Raw genomic sequence first — 11,147 nt, forward strand, 5'->3', positions numbered from 1 at the left:
GGGGGGTGATGACGTCGTTAGGCCTGGGCATCCGGGGCGAAAATAAAATGTTAAAAGTCGCCATTTAGCGCATCGCTGTCGATTTAGCGCAAGCTACCACCTGTCAATCAACAAAATTACCTGCTATTACTATTAACCCCCCCCCCCCCTCAATGAAACGTGGGGCTAAGCCCCCAATGTTTCAAGATCCTAACAACAGCTCTGTTAAGAAGCACTGAAACATCTGTTTGCTTAACTATATACACCATGTCTGTATTATTAAAGGTGTAAAGCAGTGGAGCCTGGTAGAGGTAGAAATCGAGGACACACACACACACACACACACACACACACACACACACACACACACACACACACAGACTCATGATAATGCATGGAATGAAATGAACGGATATCAAACACAGGCCTCTGATTTCCGCCTCCACCAGCCTCCCCCTGATGTAGAGGCATTCCTAGCTGGGTGGTTATAACCAGGAAACCAGAGTGGTGTTGAAACTGGGAAGCTCTTGTACCAGGAGACCGTTGGTCAAGATGACTCTTGCATGTGCAACATGACTGAATGCACACACGTATGAGTATGACCTTGTTAATGAGCTACATTTTTTACATAGATTTTTTTTTTACATTCTTGGCATTTAGCAGACGCCTTTCTCCAAAGCGACTTATACTACCGTACATACAAATGTGTTATTATACAAATATAATTCATCTATCCACCAGTCATCGTAAGAAAAAAGGAATCTACAGTATGCTAGGACTGTTGACTGAAGAAGTTGATTTGCATGAATGGTAATAACAAGAAAGAGAAGGAATAGAAAGTACACAAATAAAGAGAAAAACACAGATAATACAAATAAAGAGAAAGAACACAGAAAATACAAACAAAGAGAAAGACGCAGACCCACAGTAGGAGCCTGGTGAGACCCACTGTGCAGGAAGGGCCAGGGGAGGCTGGAGGAGGTAGACGTTGGAGGACAGGGTCATGTTAATGCATGGAACGGAATTAGACCTATTAAGAATGAAACCTGTTTGATACCTTTGATACTTCATATGACCCCTGACCTCTACTCTGCTGACTTGCATGAATGGTAGTCTATAATATGGTTATAACACTGTGCATTCTCTATAAAGTGAATGGTAGTCTATAATATGGTTATGACATACTGCACATTCTCTATAAAGTGAATGGTAGTCTATAATATGGTTATGACATACTGCACATTCTCTATAAAGTGAATGGTAGTCTATAATATGGTTATAACATACTGTAGCCTACATTCTCTATAAAGTGAAAGGTGCAGAGCTACTGTAGTCCACCTGACTGTATCTAAGTACTACGTTCATTAACTATTCATCAGGATACATGATTTAGTGAAAGGAACTCAGTCGCATCCTGCAACACTTGTTTCGAGTGCCCAGCAGCGATCTCCCAACATAATACACTACTGTAACATACACTTGGCTACTTGAAAACAAACTTAAGAGAGTAATTCTTGCTCATTATAATCACATAAAATATGAATGAACGTACGATGACTGTACTGTAAGCTTCTGAATGACATGACGTTTATTTGTATTTATCAATTCATGAATTGTTGTAAAAAAGAATCAATGCGTGATATGTATGTACATAATTCTTATTCGTGCTTAAGTTTTAATAAATGTAGCGTTGCTGATTCTGCGCGTCTGTGTTGTGGATGAGAACCCTAAGAGTGTGTATCAATTCTCCTCTACGCTCTTATACAGTCTAATGAAACGTATCCAACAGTTAGTTCCGACCAAGTAATTTGATTGGACAAGAGGCATTCCATGAGTGCCGATATACAGTATAACAGCACCGGGACTTTTAACTATATGTATCACTCCGCCGCACAGGTGTTCTATTAAATGACCGTTAATACAAAGTAGCTAGCCTGCGAATGTTTGTGTTCGGGTTACTAGGCAACAGTCCAGTTGGAAATTCAGTTGCAGAACATTGTCCATCTGATCCCATCCTACAGGCAGAGACTAAAAGTGTCAAAACCTGTAGTTAAGTCGTTCAGAACATGGGACAGCGAGGCTAAGGAGAAAACCAGCGCCTGGTTAGAGCGGGCTGGCTGTGACGAGGGCTATGTGGAGTGGGCGGGGGCTGAGGCCGGTAACGACTTGGATGCGTACACTGACACTGTGACGTCATTCGTCAGCTACTGCGAGGAGGTGTGTGTTCCAACTCGGACCAGGGTCAGTTATAATAATGACAAACCCTGGTTCACAGCCCAGCTCAGAAGGCTGAGGTTGGAGAAGGAGGATGCCTGGCAGAGGGGTGACAAGAACAGGTTTAGAGACGCCAGGTACAAGTTCGAGGCAGCTGTTAAGCAAGCAAAACATCGCTACTCTGAGAAACTGCAACAACAATTCTCAGATGGCAACGCTGCCTCTGTCTGGAAGGGTCTAAAACAAATTACAAACTATAAACCAAAACCCCCTCTGACCATAGAAAGCACTCTCCTTGCAAATGAACTGAACAAGTTTTACTGCAGATTCGATCCACAGTCTGCCCCCCCCCCCTCTACTACTGTCCCCCCTCCCCTCCCCCCCCTCTCCCCAACCTCCCCCCCTCCTCCCTTCTCTCCCCTGAGCCCCACCCCCTCTGCCCCCTCTACTACTGCCCCCCCTCCCCCCCCCCTCTCCCCAACCTCCCCTCCTCCTCCCTTCTCTCCCCTGAGCCCCACCCCCTCTGCCCGCTCACACCTCTCTGTCTCAGAGAGAGAGGTGAACCGCCTGTTCAAGAGACAGAACCCCCGGAAGGCGGCCGGTCCGGATGCTGTCTCACCCTCCATGTTGAAGTTCTGCGCTGACCAGCTGTCCCCTGTGTTCAGCAACATCTTCAACTCCTCCCTGGAGTGCTGTCAGGTACCAGCCTGCTTCAAGACCTCCACCATTATCCCTGTCCCCAAAAAGTCGAGGATCACAGGCCTGAATGACTACAGACCCGTTGCCCTGACCTCTGTAGTCATGAAGGTCTTTGAACGCCTCGTCCTTGCCCACCTAAAGTCCATCACAGACCCTCTCCTAGACCCCATGCAGTTCGCGTATAGAGCCAACAGGTCCGTAGAGGACGCAGTCAACATGGCCCTACACCATGTCCTAAAACATCTGGACACGGCCGGGACCTACGCCAGAATCCTGTTCGTTGACTTCAGTTCGGCATTCAACACCATCTTGCCACCCATACTGGAGTGTGGGCTCTCTGCACTGCAGGTGCCTGACTACACCTGCAGGTGGATCACGAACTTTCTGTCCAACAGGACCCAGCGGGTGAAGCTCGGGAAGTCCATCTCTGAGCTGAGGACCATCAGCACCGGTTCCCCGCAGGGCTGCGTCCTGTCTCCCCTCCTGTTTTCCCTCTACACCAACTGCTGTACCTCCAGCCACCAGTCGGTCAAGCTCCTCAAGTTCGCGGACGATACCACCCTGGTAGGGCTCATCTCCAAGGGGGATGAATCTGCTTACAGGAGCGAGATTGACTTGGTGGTCTCCTGGTGCACCCGGAACAACCTGGAGCTAAATGCTCTTAAGACAGTGGAGCTGATAGTGGACTTCAGGAGGAACCCACCCCCTCCCTCTCCAATCATACTGGGAGGCACTCCAGTCACCACAGTGGAGTCATGCCGCTTCCTTGGGGTGACAGTCTCTCGGGACTTGAAGTGGGGGCCCCACATCAACGCCCTCACAAAAAAGGCCCAGAAGAGACTGTTTTTCCTGAGGCAGCTCAGGAAATTCCACCTTCCTAAGACCACGCTGGTGAACTTCTACACGGCCATCATTGAGTCCATCGTCACCTCCGCCATCATCATCTGGTTCCCCGCTGCAGCGGCCAAGGACAAGGCCAAGCTGCAGCGGGTAATACGCTCGGCGGAGAGGGTGATTGGCTGCCCTTTGCCCCCCCTTGAGGCCCTGTTTAAAAGTAGGGCTTTGGGGAGGGCCAGGAAGATCATGGCTGACCCCGCACACCCAGGACACGGTCTCTTCGCCCCGCTCCCCTCAGGCAGGAGGGTGCGGTCCATAAATACTGTGAAGGTCCGACACACCAACAGCTTTTTCCCCACAGCCATCCGGCTCCTAAATGCCGCTGGCCCCCCCCCCCTGACCTGACCCCTATCTATCTACCCTCCCTCCACCCCCACCCAGAGAGCTTTGCACTGTCTGGATATGAACACTTGAACACTTGAATCTCTGCACTTTATATTTATATTAATTATGACTCTTGCACTTTGATGTTGGTTTGCACTGTCTTGTCCTGTCTTGCACCTGTCCTTCTGTAAACCGTGCTCCATGGTACCAAACCAAATTCCTAACATGTTTACATGTCATGGCAATAAAAGTCTTCTGATTCTGATTCTGATTCTGAACTATTATTTGTTGTCGGAGCGGAAATAAATGATTAAATAAACAAACAAATCATAATCTGTTGTCGCTTATTACTGTTAACTAATAAATCGCGCTGTAGAACTGTTGTATAAAAGCAATAACACACTCGAGGTCGTGCTGTTATACTGAATATCAGCTCGGCTGTGATTGTCTTTGGTACTCGGCCTGCGGTCTCGTACCTACGACCGAATCACAGCCGTGCTGATATTCAGTATAACAGCACTCCCTTTCGTGTGATATTGCTTAAATAAAACTTGTCAAATGTCAACTGTCATTCCAACAAAATAGGACCCTTGAAAGACTGTTCTTTCTGTGTATGTTTGTGGCATACCCGTACCGTGATGAGATTAGGTGGATATGTGGAAATAAGATATTTATTGGAAGACAACAGTGCTTCGTAAACATAAATTGTGTTCAACATTGCTTCGATTCACGACATAAATACATACATTTTGAAAAGAAAAAAATGAAAGAAGTGATGTTCACATTTTACAGTACCTTGCATAGGGTGTGCTGTTGGTGAATGTGCAAATACATGACATGTCGATTTCACAGTGGGCAGGTAAAGGTAAAGGAAAAAACACAGTGTGTGTGTGTGTTGTGTACCTCACATACACTTCTGGGGGGTGTTCCAGCAACGTGGCTAAAGGAAAAAAAAATCCAGGCTTTTTCTGATAAGTTTCGCGAGACTTGCGGAAAGAAATCCACACTTATTTCGATAAATCTTGTGAGAACCTTTAACAGAATACCCCCCCGAATTCCAAAAAAGTGACTTGATGCTCAACTCGATTTTCGGACGACCAGCTTAGAATATGACGTGCTGTATCGAAGCAGTCTAGTCTGTCAGTCTATTCACAGCCTTCACAGCTCACTGCAGCTCTGGGGCCGGTTGCATAAAGAGCCAGACCCAGTCTTAGACTTAGATCTCACTTTAATAAAGATAGACCCAGTCTTAGACTTAGATCTCACTTTAATAAAGATAGACCCAGTCTTAGACTTAGATCTCACTTTAATAAAGATAGACCCAGTCTTAGACTTAGATCTCACTTTAATAAAGATAGACCCAGTCTTAGACTTAGATCTCACTTTAATAAAGATAGACCCAGTCTTAGACTTAGATCTCACTTTAAGTCAGTCTTGCTATAGACTCTAAAATGTTCCTGTTGCGTAAAGCTCACCTATGAGTGACTAAAGTAAGACTGACTTAGATAGCCTGTCACGCAATGCATTCTAGGTAAAATAAGACACTTGACAGAGACAGCTACACCTAGCGTCGGAAGATCTGAGAGATCAACTCCCTTTTCTTCTGCTGAAAATGTATGTATATTGGAGGAATATAATGTGGAGGGGGGGGGGGGGGGTAAGATGGCTAACTTTCTAACCTTCCTAAGCCAGTCTTATTTTTGATGCAACAGGCAGTCTTAATTAGTCTGGTCTAACCTGATGATATAAGACTAGTCTAAACTGACAAGACCAGGCTTAGACCAGTCTTAATCTACGGTTATGCAAGCGACCCCAGGTCTACCCCCATCTTTAATCACCTAGCGCCTTGGCGTGTCGAGAGTCACTCTATCTGAATTACAGCTCAAGAGCGGCGGCGGGGACGTCCATGTGGGCCAACCGGATCAGGTTTTTCCTGCGTCCTGGCGGGCCGCGGCGTATCACGTGTCAACGCCTCGGGTTCCTCTTGGTCACCGTCGCCCAGCGGCTCTTCTTTTTCCTCAATGGTTAGAAACCTGATTCCTGGCGGTGTCCTCTCCTCCTATCCTCTCCTCTGTTCTTCCTCTCCTCCGTCCTCTTCTCCGTCCTCTCCTCTCCTCCTATACTCTCCTCTGTTCTTCCTCTCCTCCTATCCTCTCCTCTGTTCTTCCTCTCCTCCTCTCCTCGCTCCTCTCCTCCCTTCTCTTGTCCATCCTCTCCTCCCTCCTCTCCTCTCCTCGCTCCTCTCCTCCCTCCTCTCTTCTCCTCTCCTCCCTCCCCTCCTCTCCTCCCTTCTCTCCTCCCTCCTCTCCTCCCTCCTCTCCTCCCTCCTCTCCTCTCCTCCCTCCTCTCCTCCCTCCCCTCCTCTCCTCTCCTCTCCTCTCCTCTCCTCCCTTCTCTCCTCCGTCCTCTCCTCTCTCCTCTCCTCTCCTCCCTTCTCTCCTCCCTCCTCTCCTCTCCTCCCTCCCTCCTCTCCCCCACTCGCTTCCCTACTCAAAGAACACCATCGGAGGACAAGCGTCTAGCGTTCCTTTCCCCTTCAGATCTTCTTCTCCGATGCTCTTTTGAGAAAGAAGAAGCGAGTGCAGTACGGAGGAGGGGAGGAGGAGGAATTGAATTTCAGACCCTTGAGAATGGGGGGCCCTAGGCTACCCCTTGGGAGGGAGGAGGAGGAGAGGTGTGTGTGTGTGCGGGGGTGTGTTCACTGTAGCAGGGTGATCACCACCCGGTCGTCCTGCCCCTGCCACAGCATCTCGCCCTCGAACCGGACCAGCCCCTGTCTGCGGGCGCGCAGCAGGACCCCCACCACCTCAAAGTCAAAAAGTCAAAAGTCAAAAGTCACTTTGTTGTCCCATGACTGGGGAAATTAGTTTTGGGCTAACACCACACTGCAGCCAAAAATTAACAACACACAGACAATACAACATGTTGAAACACAGACAGAAGGCAACCCTGATTCAGACAAGGGCAGAAGTACAACGCTAAGTAAAATCTGTCCAACATTCATCTGGTGCTTTTTAAAAGTTTAACTGAAATCGGAATAAAAGAAGTTTGAAACCTGTTGAATCTAGAGCGGGGGACTCTTAAACCTCCTCCCAGAGGGCAGTAGGTCAAACTCTGCATGGAGGACATGAGAGGGATTCGTGAGAATTCTATTAATAGCCCAGGGTTCCCACACCTTCTGAAACATCAAATTCAAGCACCTTTCGAGGACTTTCAAGACTCAATTCCCTCAAATTCAAGGACCCAACACGGCATAGTTTGAGACAGATCTAGATGAGAATGTATATAATAGGAACTGTCCGCTCATAGACAACAATTAAAAAGAGAGGCTTGAATGTGTGAACACTAGATGGTCTCTTGCCTTCTCTACCACAGCACAGCAAAACAATATATTGTGAAATGTGTGTAAAGTTAAGCAATACAGAGACTTATTTAATAGTTGACGAGCTAAGTAAAACATTTTTGAATAATTTCTTTGGGACAGAGAGAGAGAGAGGGAAATTCAAGCACTTTCACTGACCCATGCCTATTTTCACAAACGTTTTGCTCAAATTCACAAACTTTCAAGGACTTCAAGGACCCGTGGTGGGAACCCTGGGCTAGTAGCCTGTTCAAAAATACAACCCTGCAGACCTTGTTGGAGATGTTCTCGTAGTGCCGGAACAGTCTGCCGAACTCCACCGCCGCCGGCTCCCCCTCGCAGCCCGAGGCGCCGAGGTCCCTGATGGCGGCGCACAGCTCCTCCACCTCGCGGCCCACGCGCGACCGCGCGTCCCTCCCCCGCTGCTCCGTCAGCGAGCCCTCCAGGGGCGTGCCGTAGCCCTCCGAGCCCCGCTGCCGCTGCAGGGTCTGGGGCTTGTTGCCGTCGGTGAAGGGGTTGTGCTTCTGGTACTCCTGCCGGTCGTCGGACCACTTCTGCCAGTTCTCCTTCAGGCCTTTCACCGACACCACGCCGCACGCCGCCGTCCTGGCGTCCTCGAAGGTGCAGCCGAAGTCGCAGTCGCAGTCGAGGTCCGCGGGGGGGGCGACCACGTCTGTCTGCATGGTGTCTCTCTCTCTGTCTCGCTCTTCCTCTCTCTCTCTCTCTCGCGCTCTTCCTCTCTCTCTCTCTCTCGCTCTTCCTCTCTCGCTCGCTCTCCCACTCTCTATCTATCTTTCTCTCCCTCTACCCCTCGCTCTCTCTTTCTATCTCTCCCTCTCTTTCTCCCCCTCTTTCTCCCTCTCCCTCTCTTTCTCCTTCTCCCTCTCTCTCTCTCCCTCCCTCTCTCCCTCCCTCTCTCTTTCTCCCTCTCTCCCTCTCGCTCCTTCTCTCCCTCTACCTCTTTCTCTCCCTCCCTCTCTCCCTCCCTCTCTCTTTCTCCCTCTCCCTCTCTCCCTCTCGCTCTCTCTCTCCTTCTCTCTCTCTCTCCTCTCTCTCTCTCTCTCCCCCCCCTCTCTCTCTTCAGTGTCCTGCTGTCAGGTGTTCAGGTGATCCATCCACGTTCAGGCATGGCTCACCTCCTGTCTGGGCAGGATACAGGTTTGGATGAACACCACATCTGAACATCAACACATGCACACCTAATGATGTACTGTATGTATCATAGTAATTCTGTTTTGTTTTTTTCCAGACTGTTTTGTCCTTTATATAACCTTCCGGTGCCTAAACAATATAATTTTTCCTGATTTCCAATCACATAAAAATCTACACTCACCGAAACATTTTATTAGGAACACCTCTGTACACCTTCTCATTCATGGAGGTGGTGTAGTGGTGTGGGGGATGTTTTCCTGGCACACTTTGGGCCTGTTACTACCAATCAATCATCGCTTTAATGCCTCAGCCTATTTGAGTATTGTTGCTGACCATGTGCATCCCTTCATGGCCACAATGTAGGCCTACCCATCTTCTAATGGCTGCTTCCAGCATGATAATGCACCGTGTCACAAAGCAAAGGTCGTCTCAAACTGGTTTCATGAACATGACAATGAGTTCAGTCAGTGGCCTTCCCAGTCACCGAATCTGAATCCAACAGAACACCTTTGAGATGTGGTAGAACGGGGGATTCACAGCTTGAAAGTGCACCTGAAAAATCTTTTTTGCATGATGCAGTCATGTCATCATGGACCAGAATCTCAAAGGAAGGTTTCCAACATCTTGTAGCCTAGAATTAATACCACAAAGAAATGAGTCTGTTTTGAGAGCAAAGGGGAGGCCCTACCCAGTATTAGTATAGCGTTCCTAATAAAGTGTTTGGTGAGTGTATGCAGAAAACACCTACATTTCTAAAACCTTAAAAGACTGTAAGAGAAGTATGGACCGTCGGACCATCATCATGTTACAGATCAGCCTGCTCCGGTAAGGTTGCATCATGTGGCAAAGTTCCACGACGTCCTAGTCAACTAGTTTTACAAATTATTTATAAACATTTTATAATTATTACAATTTTATAATAATAATAATAATAATGGTATTATAATTCCAGCTGATGATGGAACAAGTGCACTGGGATGACAGAAGAGTAACGCCAATAAGTCCAACTACCGAGATTTTACACCTCTGTCGAGCATTATAATTAACCTAATAAATAACTGACGATCATCGCGACACATTCACGTACCTTCCATCTCTGGTGTGACGGACGACCTCTCCTCTTCACCCGAGGCAGGTTTGACTGTTGGCCACATCGTCGCGTCTGACACTGCTGATACCGACACTTCTCTGACCTCCGGGCAGAAACACCGATTGACGTCCAACGCAGCCAATGACGAGCGGGTGATGCTGCGACTACCTGGTTGGCTGAGCCAATCGCTGCAGGAGATGTGACGTGCGCCGTTCTGAATGAAGTAAAGCAGCTTACTTATGGGTTACTTACAGGGTTGCCAGATGGGGCGGGTTACCGCCGAATGGGCTACTTTTGATCACACTGGGCCTGGAAAAAAAAAGAAGCATTTGGGTGGGTTGGGCTGGATAAATAGGGCGGTATCAAAATGCCAGTGCCTGAAAGTTACAAAATGCGTGAAGTTAAAACACAGTTAACACACTTTTTTATTTTTTTATTTTTTATTTTTATTTTTTTTACATTTTACAAACATCGTTGGCAACAGACATACAGTTTAGGGGCAGGAGACGGGCACCTGCCCAATAGTAATGAGCGGTTTTCTGACAATGGAATGTTTTGGGCTGGTGGTTTTTGGTGGATTTAGCATTTTTTTAGTCTGTAGTTTAGCTGGAAATTGTCAATCCCAACTGGCAACCCTGATGGGTTCCGTTAGGGAATCTTTCATCCTTCGGCAGATCATTCGCTGTTCAAGTGGATGCCCTGTAACTGGTCGAGTACAGCTTAATATACATTATTAATATATATAATTAATCATATTATCATTATTATATAATCATATATATTATCATATAAAACATTAGGTTATTAGATTGCTTGTTTACGGAACGACAGGTAGACAGGTAGACAGGTAGACAGGTGGGCAGGTAGACAGGTAGGCAGGTAGACGGGTAGACGGGTAGACATGGGGGTAAGCGCCGAGCTAGTGAGTTCATAATAGCCGACAAACCCACCTCCGCCGGTAGCATAGAAGGAAGCAATTTACCATGAGAGGAAGGGGGTTGTGGTACAGGGTTGAACAGTGACAAACCCTGTACAGTGGTAAATGACTCCACAACCCCCGCCCTCGAATGGTAAATTGCTTTTCTACAACAGCCACCACATAATATATATTTAAAAAATACACCGTTGTAACATTAAATTAATGAAGGCTCTCCGATGGCCTTCCTCCCATCCCACTTCTGACACCAGAAGTAATTAACACTTAACTAGTGTATAGCAAGATGGGGCTACTTAAATAGATACATGACCCATTCATTCATTCATTCATTCATTCATTCATTCATTCATTCATTCATTCATTCATTCATTCATTCACTCAATAATGCTATACAGTAAAACGTGACAACATGTGAAGTACTAACGCCATATGCTCATCGTATGCAGTAGGCCTAACTCAGCATCTAGTAGACTCATTTACATTTATAAACATAC

Source organism: Nansenia antarctica (assembly GCF_963989245.1).
Source record: "Nansenia antarctica genome assembly, chromosome: 10".
Classification (NCBI taxonomy): domain Eukaryota; kingdom Metazoa; phylum Chordata; class Actinopteri; order Argentiniformes; family Microstomatidae; genus Nansenia; species Nansenia antarctica.